Below are 8828 nucleotides of genomic sequence, written 5' to 3'. Positions count from 1 at the left end.
GAAAGTGAGATATTTATATTTTCTTATGACAACATTAAATGCATGGGGACGTTTCTGGGTCAATTCTCACGTTTTGGGGCCGGAAGGCAAAACAAACACCCAAATATATGTTAAAGAGCCTTGGTTGGTTGGTTGGTTGGTTTACTTTATTAATCCCTCTGAAGGGAAATTGATTGTCACTCTGTACGCACAACATCCAACACACAATACTACAACATGACAAGCATTGACAACTTGCTTGCCTTTGTGGTATATTGATGTGTTGATGAAAAGAAGGATCACCGCTGACACGTCTTCGCTTGCATTCAAAAAAGAAGTTTATTAACAAGAAGAAGAACCGTGTACAAAGAATGCCGAATCCTGGAGCATCTCTGGTCAAAAATGAGATCTCTCTCGACTGGCCCAAAACCTTCCCTTTTTATATGCTGGCTTATCTCCAAAACTCCACCTTCTCCGGACAGAGAGAAACCTCCCGAGATCAGATGGTCAAGGACCTTTGTCTTAACCTATTGATCTTTAGGCTTTTTTAGGTTTTTTAGACTTAGCTAAAAACCCCATATCCTGTATCCTATGTCTCTTGTCCATTAGAGAAGACATCCCCCATTTCCTGTATCCCATTAGAAAAGACATCCGAGTCATTAGGTCATCTTGGACCATACCTATCCCATTAGGTCAGATGACCACCAAGCAGGACATCGATTCACACATTCCTTGAGTTCCAGACAAGGCACACATATAAAGAAGAACATGCAATAATTTAAGATATTAAAGCAAAGGCACAGGTGGATAATACACTACATATTTCCCCCCTTCGAGGCTCGTAGAGTCTCGACACATAAAAGATAACATACAACCAAATGATTATCATGCAATTAACAATCATTCATATATAATGCTTACAATGAAACAATTATTAGCAATAAAAGAATTTGTGGAGTGTGAGAGCGAAAACCTGCCAGGCAGCCAATCTTCCTTAAAGTTTCCATCAAACAATCAAGACAGGAAATTCTCTCACGGTCCCTCTGCCTTAGGCAACCACTGTTTAGCACTCCATACCAATTAGAAAAGAAGAAATTCTTAAAATTTGAATGAAACAATTCAGTAGACACATATGAAAACCTCAGACAAATAAAATCAAAACAGTATCCAATTTCAGGCTGGTCAACCCATCGGATCCTCCATTGGACCTGTCCCTGCCTAACATTACTTTCCCTAGACGTCAAAAGGAAAGAAAACATCTGAGGCTTCAATATATCCACATACTAACAAAACATTCAAATAGTGAGTACATATCATCATCAAACTTTAATGTCAAAAAGCATTACATAAAAACACCAAATTAAATTATACTGCAGTTCTTCCACAGTGTCAATCTTCAATGTGGTCAAAAATACTTAAGTGTCCATAATGTTCAGGGCCCTATTCATTCACATTCTTCATGTTTAGATGACTGAATCTTCTCAGAACATCTGGGTCCCCGAACAGCCTGGCACTTTCACAGTGGTCTCTCTCCAATTTGTTCTAGGAGGGAGATAGAAAACATACCAGTATCTTTGCGACAACAAATACACTTCAAACATTGTCACGTATGAACACACTCATGCATCAACATCAGCATGTGTTATTGTCTCCTTTATCATTATTTCAATATGGATATGTCTCCATCAGTTCTCTTCTTGCTTCCCTTTCGTCTTCATCAGTTTCTCGCAGTAACATCTGGTTCTGATCTCCTGGTAACACTACACCAGCCCATCTCAATATCATCGCCTTCGCAAAGGTCAATAATATTGTACAGAAGCAAAACAACACGCACAGTGTTGCAACTACTGCTATCATAATTTGAGCTAACACTGCACCCATAGGTCCTAATTGCTCCTGCAGCCAAGAATTTGCAGATTTCCCAGCCCCTTCTGAAGCACCAAAAGCATCTCTTATGTTTTTCAGTGCATCTATAACACTAGTCATATTATCTGAACTGTCGGGAATCAGAGTATAACAAGCATCCCCAGTAAAATTCAGAGCCATGCATAGGCCTCCCTGTTTGGCCAGAATATAGTCAAGTGCCATGTCATGCTTCAGCAATGTCAGTCTGTGACTCTTCTGTGTGTTTGTCAAAGTTGTAAACCCTATCACAGTTTGATCTGCGAATCCCTGCAGGGTGTATGTAATATTATCAATGTGATCTGCTAAGTATGTCACTCCATACCATGGAAATAGACCTATTCCCCATTTCTCTGCTAAACTTACTCTGAAATGGTAGGCGTCCATTTTATGAAATTGTGCCAATTCTCTCTTCTTTCGTCTTTCAGAAACATCCTCTGATTCTGGTTCATCAGATGCTTCTTCTTTATGTAAAGTGAATACTTCATATGGGAGTTTTAGTTTTGCCATGTAACAGCATCCTGTCCACCCATATGGCAGAAATATATATGCTTTCTCATCACCCACCATAGATCTTTAAAATTTCCCATAGTCACATTTGCTGGCAAAGTCTGATTTTTCACAGTTAAAGTTCTACTCCTTTCAGAATCTGGAGCATGAAAGGTCACTGAATACTCATCATTTAGGGCTCTATTTTCACTTTTACCAAAATGCATCATATAAGTGTTACAATCCGATATACCCATAAACATCTCAGAACCTTTATAAGTAGAGTTTGAACAAAAACAACTCTCAGCTTTTACTCTTGCCACTACCATTCCATCAGGAACAGCCTTCGCTAGTTCTTCATTTGGGCCAAATATACTCAAATATGGCAAGTTACTCAACCAAGAACATTCAAATCTGGGTTTAAAAAGATTAGTTGACAAACGCATGAACACATCTCCTGCTGATTGCTGCTGATATAATAACCATGATAGCGCATAAGACTGACAAACTGGAACCAGTGGTTCTGGTACTGCTTCCAAAATTGCAGGCCATGTGCCTGGTGTTGGAATTCTTACCACACATGGACCTTTAATTCTTCTCACTGATCTTATAGAATGGGTTAGTTGCTGAAACCACAAATTCCTACCTGCCCATGGATCTGGGATGTCTAATGCTTTGGCATCAAATCCATATGCTCTCCACTCAGTTTCCCTTTTCTTTAGTAGACGATACTGCTCAACCGTTTCTTCTGATATTTCTTCAGAATTCAACAATTGATTACCTATATCATCTGAAATCAGACCCAACAGATGTTCAGTGTTCTTTCCCTCAACTTGTTCTTTACTTTCAACATTTTCATGGCTACCGTCCACATTAACCTCAGACTTCGGTGTCACATGTTCCTCCTGATTGGGTTTAAAAGTTATCACATCAGGTTTTAGTGTTGTTACTACAGATTTTTTAGAAGTTGGAGACTCTGTAGCTTTTGTGGTTATCTCAATCTTCATTTCGCTCTTCGAATTTTCAAGGGTAGTAAGAATAGGTGTTGTAGTTGTCGTCAATGGAGTTGTAACTAAAATAGTCGTAGGTTTCAATGTCTGTGCCTTCGTAGTTGTTTTCAAATCTAAAGTAGTAAGTGTCACTTTAGTTGTAGTTACTTCAGTAGTCAATTCCTGATTAACCTTGACCACTTTTGATACTTCATCCGACTTTAATGGTTCAACTACAAGTTTTATTTTACGAGTCACATAACCAGATTTCCACTGCTGTTTAAGTGGAAGAAATTCAAATTCAGGTTCTAAATAACTACATGTGTAATAACCTTGATCTACCCATTCAGCAAAATTCAGAAAGAGTGAACACTCTTCCTTAGTTTTTGTCAGGCCCATATCATTAAACAAAACATACTTTCTGTTACTAACAGGTACAGCTTCAACTTCAGGACCTTTTAACATCAATTGTTCATTCTGATTATTTCTCCACTGTAATGAAGCTTCAGGAGTTTTCTGTCCACACTTACATGGAAGCCGGACTGACCCTCCTAAAGGTACTTCAACTCTAATCGTCATACCGTTTGGGTTTGACTTTTCTTCTGACTGGCCTTGGACTTTTTTGTTTTGCTGAATGTTCAAATTGTCCTGGAGTGGCATCACCGCTCTCTGCAGTCTCTGATGCTTCACTTTCCACTGGCTCTGTTGTTTCTGGGACATACCTAAAATCAATGACCTCAAATCTTTTCTCCTGCTTGTTGACTGGAGAGTCACCTGTGGCATCATCAGGATCATGCACAAGATTATCAACATCATCATCCAAATCCTGGACCACTTCATCTGGCTCATGTGAGTCTTCAACACCTCCATTTTGTAAGGGTGGCGTTTCTTCTACTGGTGCTTTAACACAATGAGACAGGTGGTACCAAGTTGGTGACCCCTTAACCTGGACCGCAGTTCCTGTACTGCGAACAACTTCAAATGGTCCTTCACGGCGTTCGTTATACCACTTTCTCCTAAACACCTTTACAAACACCTTATCTCCAGGTTGTACCGTGCTCCTTTTTTGCTCATCAAGTCTCTCCTGCACCTCCTCTTGTCTCTGCCTGTCGGAAACATACATGGATATTCTTTTATGGAGAGTAGCCATATATGTTACATATGCTCGCATTTCATCTTCCAAAAGACCCAAACTTGGACCTTTGCCAGTCGTACGCAAGCAAGGTGTTGGCATCTGTCTACCTGTAACCAACTCATGAGGCGTCATATGCAAATCACGCAATTCACTGGAGCGGCATACCATTAATGCTAATGGAAGTGCTGCTATCCAATTTAGACCCGTGTGTTGACAAATTTTAACAATGCGATTTTTCAAGATACCATTCATTTTTTCACAAATCCCTTGACTCTGTGGGTGGTAAACTGATCCGAGGCGTTGTTTAATTCCTAACTTTTGCAAGATTAGCTTAACAGTTTTATCCACAAACTCCTTTCCATTATCTGAAGATATTCGATCAGGAAGTCCCCACCTGCTTATGACCTCTCTGCACAAGAACTTGGCAACTGACTGAGCATCCTTTCGCTTGGTCGGACAGGCTTCTGGCCATCTGGAAAATCTGTCCACAACTACCAGCATATACCTTTTACCTCCAACTGGTTTTATCATATCAACAAAATCCATTACCAGCTCTCGCATTGGACCCCTTGGCGTTGGAATGTAACCTGGTGGAACTGTAACACCTCTTCGAACATTGTTTTTCAGACAAATAGTGCATCTGCCTATAACATGATCAATTTGTTCTAATAGATATGGTGCCCAAAATCCATACTCTTTCATGATCTTTCTCCTAACCTCCCCCCCTTGCAACATGGGCCAACCCATGTGCCTCTAGGATCATCAATCCCAACAGGTCAGGAGGTGCTATTATCAGTCCTTCATGATTTCTCCAAAGACCAGTGGAATCTTGAGTAGCACCTCTGTCAATCCATAACTGTTTATCCAATGCAGAAACTGCTTCCTGTATCATGATCACATCATTAAGTGTTATTTTATCTTCTAAATCGACGTCATGTGTGACCAAAAAAACTTTGCCCAATTTGTCTGCTCCTGTTACTGCTTTGGCAGCTTCATCAGCAGCTTTATTACCTTGAGTAACTCTTGACATGTCATGTTTGTGTGCTGCACATTTTGCTATTGCTATTTCTTTTGGTTTCATCATAGCATGCAAAAGTTTCATAATCTGAGCATGATGCTGGATTGGGGAACCATCAGTTTTCTTAAAACCTCGATTTTTCCACACTGATCCAAACAAATGACACACATTATGCGCATAGGCAGAATCCGTGTAAATTGTCACGCGTTTACCTTCTGCCAACAAACATGCTTCAGTTAATCCTACAAGTTCAGCAAGCTGTGCTGATGCAGGTTGAGGAACCACTCCAGCTTTTTCAATCACAAACTCTGTTCCCTGGGCTTTGACCACTGCATAACCAGCACTCAATTTATCCCCCACACGATAACATGATCCATCAGTCCAATACTCCAAGTCTGCCTCACACAGTGGGAGGGCTTGCAAGTCTGACCTCAGCCTTGAATATCTCTCTGCCTCCCGTACACAGTCATGCGGTTCACCATCTTCTGCAGTGGGCAGATTTTCAGCCGGGTTCACTGTAACACACCTCACTAATATAACATCCTCCTGCTCCAAAAGTCTATGATAATCTCTAAGCCTAGGCATCGTCAATGTATATTTACCATAGTTCAAAAGATTTCTCAAACTATGATGAGTGAGAATTGTCACAGGATATCCCATTGTTACAGAAGAAGCTTTATCATACATCAAAGAAACTCCTACCATTGCTCTATAACATAATGGCAATCCCAACTCTACTTCTGAGTAGGCAGTGGAATAATAGGAAATGGGTTGAGGATTTTTCCCTGTTCCTGTTGGCTGACAAAGAACTGCACATGCATATTTACCCCCAACCGAGGTAGACACATACAACAGAAAATTCTTGGAATAATCTGGAAGTGTCAGCGCTGGAGCCTCCTGTAACCTCTGTTTGACTGTTTCAAAAGCCAAAAGGCCATCCTGTGTCCAAGAAAGATTACAGTGTAATTGAACACTTCCGGTATCTTTAATCATAGCTCTCAAAGGCCCTGTTAAACTAGCATAATCTTCTATCCATGCAGAAGAATATCCAGCAATACCCAGAAATGTCATCATTTCTCTTACTGTTCTGGGTTTAGGAGCCTCTCGAATGGCTTGTAAATGATTGTCAGAAATGCTTCTATGTCCGTGTGTTATTGTTTGACCCAAATAAACTACTTTCTCCTGACAATACTGCAGTTTTTTCTGAGAAACCTTGTGACCATTTTCTGCCAAAATCTGCAACAGTTTAATTGAATCGTCATGGCATGTTTCTTTATCAGGTGAACAGATTATAATATCATCCACATATTGTACCACTGTACTTTTCAATTTATGATCCAGTCCCACTAGATCATCTTTCAATACTTAAAGCACTGATCTTCACTCCTCCAAATGGAAAGATTCTCTTTTATTGGAGCAAAAACAGCTTTCCCTGCCTCAACCATCATTTCTCCTATATGTTTCTGTTCATAGTCCTCAGACACCATCAAAGTTACATGCGGCACACTTTTCTTGATGTCAAATTCTTTACTCACATAATCATTCACATCAATCATCATAGCTGCTCCTTGTGGGCCCAAAATGATACAACATCAAGGTCAAGGTCAAGGTTTCTTTATTAATACCAGCTGGTAAATTTGTTGTGCAGACAGGCACTCAGCAGTCCCAGTACAAAAAACAGCCGCACACACACAAATCACAAATATAAAAGACAACATAATCAAAATACATGGTCAAAGTCATAGGAGTAGAAATAGAAAAGTGCTTCTACATGTCCCTAGGGTCAACTAAGTTCAATATGAACAAGATCACCTTGTGGCTTTACTATTCAGCATTACAATTGCTGTGGGTATGAAGCTACTTCTGTACCGTTTTGTCCTGCCCTTAGGGGCCACAAAACGACAGCCAGAGCGAAGGAGCTGGAACTCGCCATGCAAGGGATGTGAGCAGTCATTACGAATGGCGCTGGCTTTACGCTGCAGCTGTGTGTCATAGAGGGCTGCCATGGTAGGTTGAGGCTCACCAATTATCCTACCAGCCCATTTGATAATCTGGTTCAGGGAATTTTTGTCCTGCAATGACAGATTACCAAACCAGGACACCAGGGCAAAAGATAACACAGACTCGATAAAAGCTCGATAAAATAGCCTGAGCAAAGTTTTGTCAATGTAAAAACTGGACAATTTCCGAAGATAAAACAGACGCTGGTGTCCCCTCTTACACACTGCTTCACAATTCTTGTTGAAAGACAGTTTAGAATCGATTACAGTCCCCAGATATTTATAGCTTTCCACACATTCCACAGATTGGCCCTTAATGACTGTGGGATCACAATTTGGAGTCTGTGCCCTAAAATCAATAGTCATGTCCTTTGTCTTGGATGTGTTGAGCACCAAAAAAGAAAGATCACACCAACTAATAAAATCCTGCAAGACTGGGCCATGGCTGGATTCATTGTTATGCAACAAACTCACAATGACTGTGTCGTCTGCAAATTTTAAAATGTGCCTGTTTTCATAGACACTCCTGCACATGTTTGTGTAGAGAATAAAAAGTAAAGGGGAGAGAACACATCCCTGAGGTGAGCCAGTAGAGGAACATAGTGACTCAGATAAGATACCATTCACTTTGACTCTTTGTGTTCTATCTGTTAAGAAATCTAAAATCCAACCCACCAAATTCTGGCTCAGCTGAAAGTGCTCGATAAGCCTTGTGGCTAAAATGTGAGGTTGGATGGTGTTAAAAGCTGACGAAAAATCAATAAAAGTCAGTTTAACATGGGTTTTGTTTCCCTCCAGATGTTTAAATAAAAGATTCAGCAGGGTAAGTATGGCGTCATCAACACCTCTATGGGCCCTGTAAGCAAACTGCATAGGGTCAAGTGCATGTGCTGTTCTCCCTAGCAGTTCTGATTTGACAAGTTTTTCGAATACTTTCATTAAAAGAGAGGTGAGGGCGATCGGTCTAAAATCATTCAGATTTTTAGGTCTGCTGACTTTAGGGACAGGGATAATCTCTGCTTGTTTCCATAACCTGGGCACCTTTTGCTGACTCAATGACACATTGAAAATGTGATGAACAATAGGACTCAATTGTTTTGCACATGACTTCAGTAAAATACCACTGATTTTATCGGGTCCAGGGCTTTTATTGGTTTTTAGAGAGAGGAGACACTTTTCCACTTCTCGCTGTTCTAGTGCAAAGTGTTGATCATTTTTAAGACTATCTCTCAGACTCCTCCCTTCCTCACTGAAGTCGAACTGGTCAAATCTTAGATAGAATTTATTCAGAGCACTGGCCAAGTCACAATTTGACC

This window comes from Trachurus trachurus, assembly GCF_905171665.1.
Source record: "Trachurus trachurus genome assembly, chromosome: 8".
NCBI lineage: Eukaryota > Metazoa > Chordata > Actinopteri > Carangiformes > Carangidae > Trachurus > Trachurus trachurus.
This window is presented reverse-complemented; position numbering follows the sequence as displayed.